This window comes from Amblyomma americanum, chromosome 2 (assembly GCF_052857255.1).
Source record: "Amblyomma americanum isolate KBUSLIRL-KWMA chromosome 2, ASM5285725v1, whole genome shotgun sequence".
NCBI classification, from domain to species: Eukaryota; Metazoa; Arthropoda; class Arachnida; order Ixodida; family Ixodidae; genus Amblyomma; species Amblyomma americanum.
This window is the reverse complement of record NC_135498.1, coordinates 52,419,450-52,431,750: the sequence shown is the minus strand read 5'-3', so window position 1 is coordinate 52,431,750 and position 12,301 is coordinate 52,419,450. Positions and strand designations below refer to the sequence as shown.

The 12,301-nt window shown below is 46.5% G+C and overlaps 1 long non-coding RNA gene across 2 annotated transcripts in view; it reads left to right on the top strand.

Annotated features, from left to right (window-relative positions):
• Positions 1 to 5,896, top strand: part of LOC144121241 (uncharacterized) — a 28,820-nt gene extending 22,924 nt beyond the window's left edge. For both annotated transcript variants that reach the window (XR_013312579.1, XR_013312580.1), the window contains exon 2: positions 5,705 to 5,896. This is a non-coding gene — a long non-coding RNA (uncharacterized LOC144121241). The remainder of the gene's footprint in view (positions 1 to 5,704) is intronic.
• The last annotated feature ends 6,405 nt before the right edge of the window (positions 5,897 to 12,301 follow it).

Below are 12,301 nucleotides of genomic sequence, written 5' to 3'. Positions count from 1 at the left end.
GTTAACCACAGCTAAACCACGAGCAATTTTTTTCTTTTATTTTGCTTATGCCTGCTATAACCCTGTGTTAGGCGCGGGCTCTCTCCCGTCTTTATTTTTGTTGTTACTTTGAAGCATGGGAGTTTGACAAAAAGGATGGAACGCTTTGGAAATTGTGTCTTTGATCCCACCTCGTGCACGGCGAAAAGATGTTAACAATGGTGCTCTTTGATAAAGTTACCCTTGTGCCCTTAAGTTCAAGCCATCCTCATTAGCAGCAACTATGTACACGTTCAAACAAAAATAAAATATCGAAATTAATCCGCAGATATCCACAGTGGCATTTCTTGTAACGCACCGTACGGTGTTTGAACAGACACATAAACTGAAGTGAGAAATAAAAATATGATTCCGGACTGAAGGGAGTGAACAGAACGTCATTAAGCAACGGAATATGTAACGGCAGCAGAATATAATGCTTGAACTATAGACAACAAATTACAGGAACTAAATTAGACCATTTTGAATGATCCGGCATTGTAACCAAGCCTGCAGCAGAGCGTTTGCTGAGGACGGTATCAGATTTATGACATGTCATTGAGGATAATTTCAATTCGGTTTTCATACGTTCTGGTCTCATTCGTCTGCGCGGTACTCAACACTGCCACGACGCCATGAGCATGAGTTAGTGTACGTAACGCTTTCAACGTGAAAAAAAAGCTAAATGTAACGCACAAGCTTAAGCACTGTTAAGAGAATACTGCAAGTAGTTCAGATAGCATATCTTCAATATGCCTGCCTTTCTATAAGTGCTTTGTTGGCGTCGTGTGTCATCTCTAAGGGCTTTACCGAAGTCGTGCTCTGTCCATCGAAAGATCGAACGTCAAAAAAGTAAAGAAAAAAAACGCAAAACCATCGCATACCGGATGAATGCGCCCATCTCTGATGACGGCAGGCAGACGGTGCAAACTGGGCCTTTGGCTACGCGTTTCATTTGACGCCCATAATAAAGACTAAGAAAGCGAACAACCATTAAGGCCAAGACGACATATGAGCCCGGAAATCTGTAGCGCGTCAGAGACTGGTATGATTATTAAGTGAGCGTGTGTAGCATAGAAAAGAAATTCATTGGTTAAAATGTTGATAACTTTGCAAAATAAAACAATCGTTTCAACGGGATGATTGTACAAGGCTGCTCTTGCTGTCACATAGACCTCCGGTCTGTTTGCAAACAAACGTGGTGGCGCTGCAGTCGTTAGCGGGCTCGCGGTAGGCAAAAGGCCAGGGAGCGGCGTGGCGGAGAGGTCCTGAGTGCGGGTTTGGGAGGCTTGCAAGCATGCTTTTAGTTTCTTCGAATCGCGTGAGCGATTAGTCCCGTGAACTTTCTAATTTCGCTCGAAGTGCACGGGCCCGCGCAGACAAACTACGACGTACTGCGAGAATAATCCCGCACTGTGTATTATATAAGTTGTAGGCGGAAAATAAAAAAATTGGATAGTACACCTAAGCTCCGCCTTAAGGGTATGACGCAATATCGTAGAGGGTTAGGCTTTCCATTCTGAGCAGTTTGACGCCTTTTAACGCATTTTTAATTTCATTGAATTGTTTCAAATTGTTTGATCAATTGCACACTCTGAATTTTCTTAATTAGCATCATAAAGCACTGACTTTTTCATTCTGAGCATTTTGGCACCTTTGAACCCCTCTTTTTCCATTTTTATTTATTTATTTAATGAAACAATCAACTAATTACAATGATTTAATTAACTAGTCATCGCCTATCACACATCAATCAATCATCAATCACTACAACCACAAATTACCATGATACGATTTTTTTTTACTCAGCCCCCCCCGATGACAGATAGCCGGTTCAAATCCCTGGCGTGAGCTAGGCTTTAACTTGACTAGCAAGTTTATGCTACATTAAACGCTGAATGGTAAGGCACCATCCGGAACATTCTGCGGGAAGCGGTTGGCATAATACGATTTTTTTACGCAGCCCCCGATTATTTCCGACATGCGGTGCAGACTACTACTACACCGACTGCTTTTCGACCGAACCAGCTGTATAGACCTCCTTCACCCCGCGACGTCACGAAGACGCGGTGGCGCTGATGTCAGCAGCGACTTAACTCAAGAGGCAGTGCACGCCGCAAAGGTCGGTCATATCACCGGTACTGTTCAACGTAGCGATGATAATACTAGCAAGAAGACTCGAAAAGATCGAGGACGTCGGCATCGCAATCTCTGCGGACGGCATCACGATACGGGTCAACCAGGGAACGCTAGGACAAAAAGAGAGAAGTTTACAAGAAGCGGAGACGTGTGTGGAAGAGAATGTGCAAGAAAGAGGACTGGTGTGCTCCACTGAAAAGTCGGAGATCCCCAGAATCCAGAGAGGGAAGAAAAACCCGGAGAGGGAACGGGTCAGAATAATAATAATAATAATAATTGGTTTTGGGGGCAAAGGAAATGGCGCAGTATCTGTCTCATATATCGTTGGACACCTGAATCGCGCCGTAAGGGAAGGGATGAAGAAGGGAGTGAAAGGAGAAAGGAAGAGGTGCCGTAGTGGAGGGCTCCGGAATAATTTCGACCACCTGGGGATCTTTAACGTGCACTGACATCGCACAGCACACGGGCGCCTTAGCGTTTTTCCTCCATAAAAACGCAGCCGCCGCGGTCGGGTTCGAACCCGGGAACTCCGGATCAGTAGTCGAGCGCCCTAACCACTGAGCCACCGCGGCGGGCCGGGTCAGAATCCTCGGAATGTGGATTCAAACAAACAGGAGATGCGGATTTGCAATCAACCGGCTTAAGCTAGCTGCGACGCAAGTGGCAAGAATGATAACCAGAGTATCGCAGAGAAGACGTGGCATAAAAGAAAGTGAATCTCGGAAACTCGTAAGAACTTTGATCATAAGTAGAATGACCTACTCCCTCCTATACTTCCAAACAACCCGGGGTGGGGGGGGGGGGGGGGTATGGACCATATCAACGCAATCATTCGGAAGGCGTAAAAACGGTCCCCCGCCGCGGTGGCTCAGTGGTTAGGGCGCTCGACTACTGATCCGGAGCTCCCGGGTTCGAACCCGACCGCGGCGGCTGCGTTTTTATGGAGGAAAAACGCTAAGGCGCCCGTGTGCTGTGCGATGTCAGTGCACGTTAAAGATCCCCAGGTGGTCGAAATTATTCCGGAGCCCTCCACTACGGACCTATTTGTTCCTCTCTTCTTTCACTCCCTCCTTTATCCCTTCCCTTACGGCGCGGTTCAGGTGTCCAACGATATATGAGACAGATACTGCGCCATTTCCTTTCCACCAAAAACCAATTATAAAACGGTCCTTCATCTGCCGATGCATACAGCAAACGAGAAGTTACTAGCACACGAAATTCACAATACATTCGAAGAGCTGGAAGAGGCACAGCTGGAGGCGCAAAAGGCAAGGCTAGTGCAAACAAGAAGCGGCAGAAGAATCCTAGAAAAGTTGGGATACAACTTAGAAAAATACTAGAAAAGGAAGCAGACATCCCCGACAACATCAGAACCACTATCAAAGTCTGCTCGCTCCCCAAAAACATGGACCCAAACGTACACCCGGCTAGGAGAAAGGCGAGAGCAAAATACATCTAAGCGAAACTGGCGGTCAAAGAAAATACAGTATATGTGGACGCGTCCAGATATAGAGGAAGAGACGTGAGAATGGCAGCGGTAGCGCTCAACTGGGAGGGCGCAGAATTTGCTAGCGCATCCATTAAAAGCGGTACGGTTGATGAGGGCGAGGAACTCGCAGTTGCTCTAGCGATCGCCGAAGGCCACCGGATCGGAAAATCTTTAGCCATCCTAACGGACTCGAAAGAGGCGTGCAGGAACTATATGAAAGGAAGGATAGGTAAATGTGCAAGACAGGTCCTAGCACAAGTGGCTCCAAAAAAGGACGAGGCGAGGCATGTTATTTTGTGGGTACCCGGACATGCGGAAGTATGGGGCAACCTCAGGACCGATGAGACCGCTCGAGCTTACACGAACCGAGCCTCTCATCCACTCAGTCCGGAGGGGTCCTCAGAAAACGTAATGCCCACCTTCTCAGAAATCACGAATTACTACAGGGGGGTAAGGAAAAGATATCCGGAACCGCACTCTAGCCTGACTCGGGAAGAGGCGGTCATGTGGAGGAGGCTCCAAACAGAAACCCTAGCTAATCTTTTCATGTATCCAACGCAGTACAGGGACACGTGCCCCAAATGCGGAGGCAGACCCGCGGTGTATCACACAACGTGGGAGTGCAAGGACAATTATAGTTTCCATAATCAGAAAGAACCATGTTGGGAGCAGTGGGAGGTAGCGCTTTCCAGCCACAATCCAGCCTTCCAACGAAGGCTGGTACAACATGCTGTGAAAGCTGCCAGATCCAATGGGGCCCTGGAATAGGGGCTCCACTCGCTGAAGAGGACGAAGACATCGCAAGATGAAGTCGACCTCTGCACTCTGAAGTGTATAGAAACTAGAGCAGTAAAGTTTATCCTATCGTATACTCTTTGAAGCTAGGTCAGGGCGTCTTAGAACGCGCCGCTACAAAAAGAAATTTAACGAAGAAGATGACACATGCGCTGTGTGTGGTAAATCTGTAGAAACAATAGAACACCTCATACTAAAATGTGATGGTATCCGTCCCGATGTCGATGCAGGCACAGTCACTCTTCCTGAGTCCCTAAGGTTAGAGACAACAATAGTCATGTAAATAAATCTGCGGTGGAAATTAGCAAAAAGCGATTGGAAGATTGGTGGCTTAAAAGCGGAGAGGTGACACAAGGTTAACAGTGTAGTAAGACGTATCTTAAAGAAAATGGCGAATTTTATTAACAACTTAGAGCACAGTTAAACAAAAATAAAGGAAGGAAACTGAGCATGGTGGCAACTGCCATCACCCCGTTTCGAAGGGGACGCTCGTATACCTTCCATTCATCCGTCCATCATCCACTTTCGCATGGTAGGCAAAACAGGTTCCGCCTGCCCGTGCCTACCGCAGCTGCCGCAACTACCGGCGGCTGCATCATGCCTGTGCACTGCAGAAGCAGCATGTATTGATCAGCTGCGTCACTGTTGGATCCGCGTAGTAGCATAAAAGGTTTTTTAAATTAGCCTCGATAGGTTTTTCGCACATAAATACCGCATTAGGAAACTGGCTAACAGGCAATGGGCCACGGTAGTAAAGCGCGAAGTCTGGGAGTCGATCGGCACTGCCACTCAATGCACTTAATAGCGTGCAAGTTACTGCGTTCATTCACCTGAACATCTGGATAGTAGGCTGATAATTGCGCAAGGAAAAAAAAAGACATATGTAGCTGCACACGTGTTTATCACCTTGAGCCGGAGTGCACGGGGCGTCGGCAGGTTCACTCGCCCCCAAGGAATGGAAAACGTCCGAGAACGTCGCTCCGCACAGCCTGCAGCCACCATCAAATTCTGAATTGAAGTGTTTCAATACTGCCGGGCACAGTATTGTATTTGTAAAAATTTTGAGAAGCCGTTCGTCTGCTCTCCGGAGACCGTTACAGGGTTCCGAGCAGCGACGATGACTGTCCTTATAATATGTAGTGATGTCTTTGTAATTGGATATTGGGTAGGCTCGTAGTAGGCTTCCTGAGCATGTTTTCCATATGGTCTGGGCCTGCCCTTCCAAATCCACCCTTCCCAATCCTTCATCTCTCACCCTTCTAGGGAGGCCTGGGAGGCGGCGCTGCTCAGCTGCCATGACCTGCAGTCCCAACAGACCTTGGTCGCCAGGGCGCGAGCGGCGCTAGATGCCATTGGGGCTCCGGAATAGGAGCTCCACCTAGATTTGTGAGGACCTGGCCCATAGGGCCTGGGCCCAAGCACCTCCTTGTAAATAATAAATGTTTACCACCACCACCCAAGGAATGCGTTCTTTTGTTAATACCACAGCATGTTTTAATGGCGCGTTTTATAGCATTTAATATTTACTTGAAACTGTTTCTTAATATCACCGACGGAATTATTTGATTCGAGTAGAAAGAAGTCTGATCAGTTGTGTCAATTTTGCGCGGTAATGTCGGCGTGCTTAGAATAGCCTACCTTAAGTGTGCTAAACGCCACATGCTTTGTCATTGCATCATGCAGGTGTCATGTTTCATGAGGTAGTACATGATCGCGAAGCTTATTTGGAAAGAAGCAGCCGCAGGCGTGCTACTAACAGACATGTGGCGAGATTAAGAGGGGACGCGGCAAGGAAAATTAAGTGTTTTCGTTTTTTTATGCATGCGATATGTAACTAAACTTGGTGAAAATATGATATTGCTACGCCAGTTTCAGTAATGCCTTTTATTTTTAGCTATACCTGGTGCAGGTTTAGGCAATTATAATTAACACCCACATCAAGTCACTCCAAGGTCTTAAAAAATTGAGTAGGAAGTGCGCAAATTTTTTTTATGCCAGCATGTACACAAAGCCCTGTTCCGTATGATGATGCGATTAGTTCTTTTTCTAAATGATCAGTATTTATGCATGCATAGTTACAGGAAAAAGTTTCTTACAAAAATAACGAACATAGTACTGCACGTGCAGGAAAAAAAATCTAGAGATATATTACGCTCCTCAACGTCTCAGGAATAGTTTGCAACAAATGGAATCATTTTGTTTTCATGCGTTACGGAATTACGAAGGTGTGAGTGATGCCAGTCGCCGAAAATGTGAAAGGTCAGAAAACGAACCCTAAAGTTTTTTCCCTCGTTTATGGCCTCTTCACTTTCGCTTTGGTCAAAGGAATGCGGCATTGAAAGCAAAGAAATTACCTCACAACTTTCGACGACCGCACATCTAAAGAGCGTAATTTATAAATTTGTACTGAATATTTTGTATGATTTTTCGTCACGAAACAAGACTCCAGGGCTAGGAAAGAAAATAATTTCAGAAATAAAAATTTGTCACCAAATCGACCAGTTTAATTAACAAGGGGAGAAGTCGGCCTGGCTGGTGCGTGATCATGCGGCTAAAAACAGCGCTTAAGCGATACAGAGGAGATCGGGGACACGACGCTTTCCCCACTTTTTGCACAGCGCGACACGTATGTCAGCAGACGGTGAGCGCATGTCTGGTCCGCCGAAACAACGCCAGCACTTCCCCTCACTACTGTCCCGAAGTAAAATCATTCCGGCAAGTGCAGGGTGTCAACACTTACTTTATTCAATGCCTAGCGTATAAATCAACGGCAGCAAAGCTTTCTACATGTTTACTACTAACCATATGTACAATACACAGTGGCAAACTAGTTCTCTGAATACGCCGCACGTAGCCAAAGCGAGCTCGTGTTCTTCGAGAAATTACTAAGCATCAGCCATTTCTGTGATTCGCAGAAACTGGAAACGCGCCTACAAGCTTTGAAAACCCGCGCTCAACACCTCTCCGCGACGTCACTCCCTGGCCTTCTGCCTACCGCGAGCCCGCTAGCGACTGCAGCGCCACCTCGTCTGTTTTCAAACATGCAGGAGGTTTATACGCTGTCGCGCAAAAGGCGTTGCAGCCCTTGATTTGTACGCTTGCTGCAGAATACATTAACCAGTCTTCGACACTCTGCACTCGTCGGCGTGATCTTACTTCGGTAAAATAATTAGGAGAGACACTGGCATCGTCTGGACTGAGCAGATGCAACCTCGCCGTCTGCTGACGCCCCTACCGCGCAGTACCTTAATTGCAACTAATTAGGCTGGTCGTAATCCTATTTAATCCCTGATATTTCGCTACAGTGTTTTACCCGACAATTTCTGTTAGTTTATCTCCTTAATGAATCGGTTGCTGAGTAACGCAGGTTATTGAAAGACGCAGCTTCTCTGTCGAAAAAATGCCACTCGCCTGCAAACTACGTCGGTTCGACGCAGCTAGACGTGCGCGCAGTTGTTTTCGAGGGCTGTATGACATCCTTTGCCCGCCACTGTAACGTGAGGGCGAAAACAGAGACAATAGCACGCTGCAATTCACACAATGCTTGCCCGCGGCTGTTTCCTTGCAAACAAGTTCGCGATCATGCACTGCTTCATGAAACAACGTATGATACATCACGCAATGCAAGCAGCTACCCGTGCTTAAGTTGCTTTTCGCACACTATAAAGTACGCTATTCTAACCGTGCCAACGTGAAGAACGAAAGAATGCACATACAAGCAGAGTGCTCTCTACATGAATCAGTTGTGTCCGTCGTACAAAGAAATGTAGTGTCAAGTAAATAATAGACGACGTGAACGTGGACTTGTATAATCGTATAACTTTTAGGCATTTTAAAATATGCCATGCGGCCAAAAAAAAGAAAGAAAGCCTTCCTTGGGCACGAACGAGAGGTTCGTGGGACGAGGGATACGTTCCGGCTCCCGCCTTTTTTTAAAACTCATCCCCGAGAGTAGGAGGAGTCAACCAACTCGTGGAGTGCCTCTCAGCCAGTCGATTTCGCTTTAATTTTGTTTTTGGGTTCCTGTGAACAAATTGTTTCAGTCGCAGACGACATAGCCGAAAATCAGGCCCACGGAAATAAAAATATGCGCGCACTCCTTGCTTTCGCCGATCGGTATACGTATCACTCCGCCAATGGCAGAGCGGCAAGCCACCACGCGACTGGCTGGAAGGGACTCTACGCGTTGACTGACTCCTCCTCTTTTCGTAGGCGAGTAAAAAAAAAAAAGAAAGGCGGGAGACGGGACGTTTAATTCTATATAATAGGGAAATCCGCCACGCGAGACAATAATTCGAAGTTTCTAAGAATGCTCGGAGCGCGCAGATCGGGTTCCAGCGGTAAAAAGACTAGCTCAGAATCCTCTTTAGTGCTCGTTCAAATCATGGCGGTCATGTGTACGGTGGATGCACTATCCAAGCAGTACACTGTTCCCTTGAATTTAAAACTCACAGTTTTCGCCTGATTCAAAACTCGCAATTCGGCTTATATTCAGGGATGCTGCTCCGCCAACGCACTTCTTCGGAGCGTATAGCTTGAGTGTTATGTGGCCTGCTTTTTTTTTTTCGAGAAACTGCTTTAAGCCCGTCGGGAATTCATAAATTCAATGAATTTGCAAAGTAGCAGCAGCATACATGGTGGAAGAAAAGAATTCAGGAGAGGCGGTTACGTCACATTTGTTGAAGCAGGCTCCCCCCCCCCCCCCCTCTCTCCCTGCTTGGCCGCCGTCTCAGAGCTCTTGCGCATGCGCAGCAGGCATTGCAGCAGATGACGCCGCCGTGCAGTACTTGCGAAAGCGCGTGACTTCCGGCACAATTTATGAAGCAGCTCAGATAGCTAGGGTCTCCCTTTCCTCCGTGGCAGCATACGACGTCGGCGAAACGGATGTAGGCTCTCGAAGAAAGTAGGACACATGCCCAACATAGCTGCAGCAATAATGGCGTTTTCAGAATAGGGAACACCCCATAATTATGTTTACAGAAACCGAGGATGTGTAGTTGACGACTAAGAGATCGCGTTGTATATTAAGTGAGAACGGCGAATGAACTTTCAACCTGGGTCATGATGCGCGTACTCACAGGACCTAATGAAGAAAACCATACGGTTGTGGCTGGTGGTTTTTTTCTTAGGCGACCGTTCCTGGCTTCCGCGTCGTGGTCGCAGAGCGAAGCGCCATCTGCCAGCCGTGAAGAGCCGCGCTCGGATTTCGCATTACCGGCTGTCGTAATCGTGTGTTATTTTTTTTTCTGCTGGCCTGCAGTCGAGCACATCATAGTTTTCTTTTGTTATTTTTAATTTTTAGCGCTGCAATTCTACGGAGCTGACTTGTAATCAAGGCCGGCTTAGAATCGAGTAGGTACGGCATATGAGCTGGAACTGCGTTACCTTATACCATTGAGCATTATTTTAAAATTACTTTACTGAGGGGTGCATCACCACTCTACTAGAATTAACGATAAAGGCCTTCGGATGACACGATTCGTGACTCGCGTGTACCTCTTTATCCGACCTAATGGCCGGTCTGTTCTTATCGGCACCGCTAAGTGCGATGACAAGCGTACGTCGTATCCTGGTGCACTTCAGTTCGATTATCGAGCCTCTTCAAAACATCGATATCCGCGGTGTAGGCCTGATATCGATATGTACGCAATATACCTCTGCGCTCAGCTATGTTGAATAACTAGCTCACTCCCTTTGCTTTGATCAACTTATTATCGACATAATTTAAGGCACATGTTGACCTCAGTTTGCTACACTCCTTGTAGCAATCAACAGAGGTGCTGTCAGCGTCAAATGCTTTGCGTTACTTTGCTTTATACGGGTTTAATGTCCCAAAGCGACTCAGGCTATGAGGGACGCCGTAGTGAAAGGCTCCGGAAATTTCGATCACCTGGAGTTCTTTAACGTGCACTGACATCGCACAGTACACGGGCCTCTAGCATTTCTCTTCCATCGAACCCTCGTCTTTCGGGTCAGTAAGCGAGCTCCATATATCCACTGATCCACCACGGCGGCTTCAGCACCACACGAATCGCGAACAAGGCAATGAAAATGCAAACATCAAAAGGTGATATTTTAGCTGACAGGTTACTGATTATAGAGAGCATGAATTTCAGCGATGACACCAAGACCGCTGCGGGGAGGTGTTAATGAACGCGGCCTGCATTTTTTATCCAGCCCCTAATAAATTTTGCTATTGTGTTCATGTTTCAGTTAATCTGTTCTCATTTAATTTGACGCCGATGGTATACAACTTTGGTATATTTACACGAGAGGTCGAAAACGCAGGTCCAGTCGACATTTTAGTGCGAAAGCCCTACTTCACGGGGTCAAACCCAACCAAGAATCTTGTGGCGTCCCTGACCTTGAGGGTGCGAAAATAAAAATAAGCATTGCCGCGACTGGGTTTCCAACTCATGGCAGGGCGAACGGATCAGCTTCGCTGGCCACTGCACGAGGGCTGCTATCGCTACAGCCGATCACGCCTCGTGCTAAACTGCAACACACTCACGCTCTGTTAATTACACGTCGTCGCCTTCATAAACTACAATCTGTGGCGCGAACAGATCACATCAGCTTAACCTCGATCAGGGCTTAACCTGAGTCTAACATCGTCGCTAGACGTGCCGACGACCCAGAAAAGCAAAAGCATGAGCCAACCAGACTAAACACATAAGCTTTTGCAAGTCTACTCGGTTTAACTGCGTTAGAACCATGCTTAATCTTGACGAAAAAAATGTGCAATGCTGATGATGTGCAGGAAAAACTAACGAGAACTTGTTTTCTCGAAAAAACATTTCCCCTCCGAGAAACAAATCCCTAAGCCGGCTTGGCAGACGGCCCTGTCTCCCGGTCTATGCAAAAAGGCCGCTATAAAAGGGAATACTGCGCATACCGCACATCAGATAATTTATCTTGACACTACCTATGCTAGCAAACAAGGCAATGTCGTTATTTTTGTAGTGAATGGTGCTTATCTTCAGTTAAAAATTTCAAACAGAACACTTTTTGAAAAATCTCCGAAATATTTAGCCTAATTTCTTCTTCCCTATAATAGAGAGAAAACTGAAAAAATTAGGCCTAATTGGGTTTTACCTTTGTAATGCTAATGCCTATTGTCGTTATCTAGCCAATGTTCTTCATAACGAAAAACGCATTTGATTACGAGTAAATTAACTAAGGTGTCAGAATTTGGAAAATTATTTACAAAAAGGCCATCTTCCTTTTGTATGTAACATGCAGGGATAAAGTCATAGAACGTGCCCAAACGTTTGCTTCAAAAACATATTGCAATGCATTCGTAATTATGAAGTTGCGCATAGACGAATATGACCATGTTAGCACAATGGCATTTGCTATTAGAGGTGCCGGCAATGAGCTGTCCTCAACGTAAACATGCCAAGTTGTCTGTAAATAACAAAATTGCGTAAAATTACCTTGAAAAGGTCTGGCTTCGATAAAATTTCAGGCGAAAAATGCTTACCGCTCTTTAACTCAATTTGGGAGGGCTTAGCGGGCTACTCTCAAAACCTCCGGCGGGGTAGCTCTTCTGTGTTACAAACGCAACGCTTGCTTCCGAGTGTGCAGCGCCTAAGATGAAGCACGAAAACAATAGGGTAAGCCGAGTCTCTGGTGTCTGCGAGGTACGGGAGAGATCTGTTCATGATGCCGGGGGCCAATTAATGCCTTTTACTTGTCTTCTGGCCGAATAAGCGCGAGGCACTACCTTCACTGCACAAAGCGGCGAGCATCGGAGGATGTTGGTTAAGAAAACAGTTAGATGCAGGAGAAACAACTTCTCAATGCTTCCATAGCAGCGCCCCAGTTGTAAGGAACTGAGTATCGCCTGAGAAGATTCAC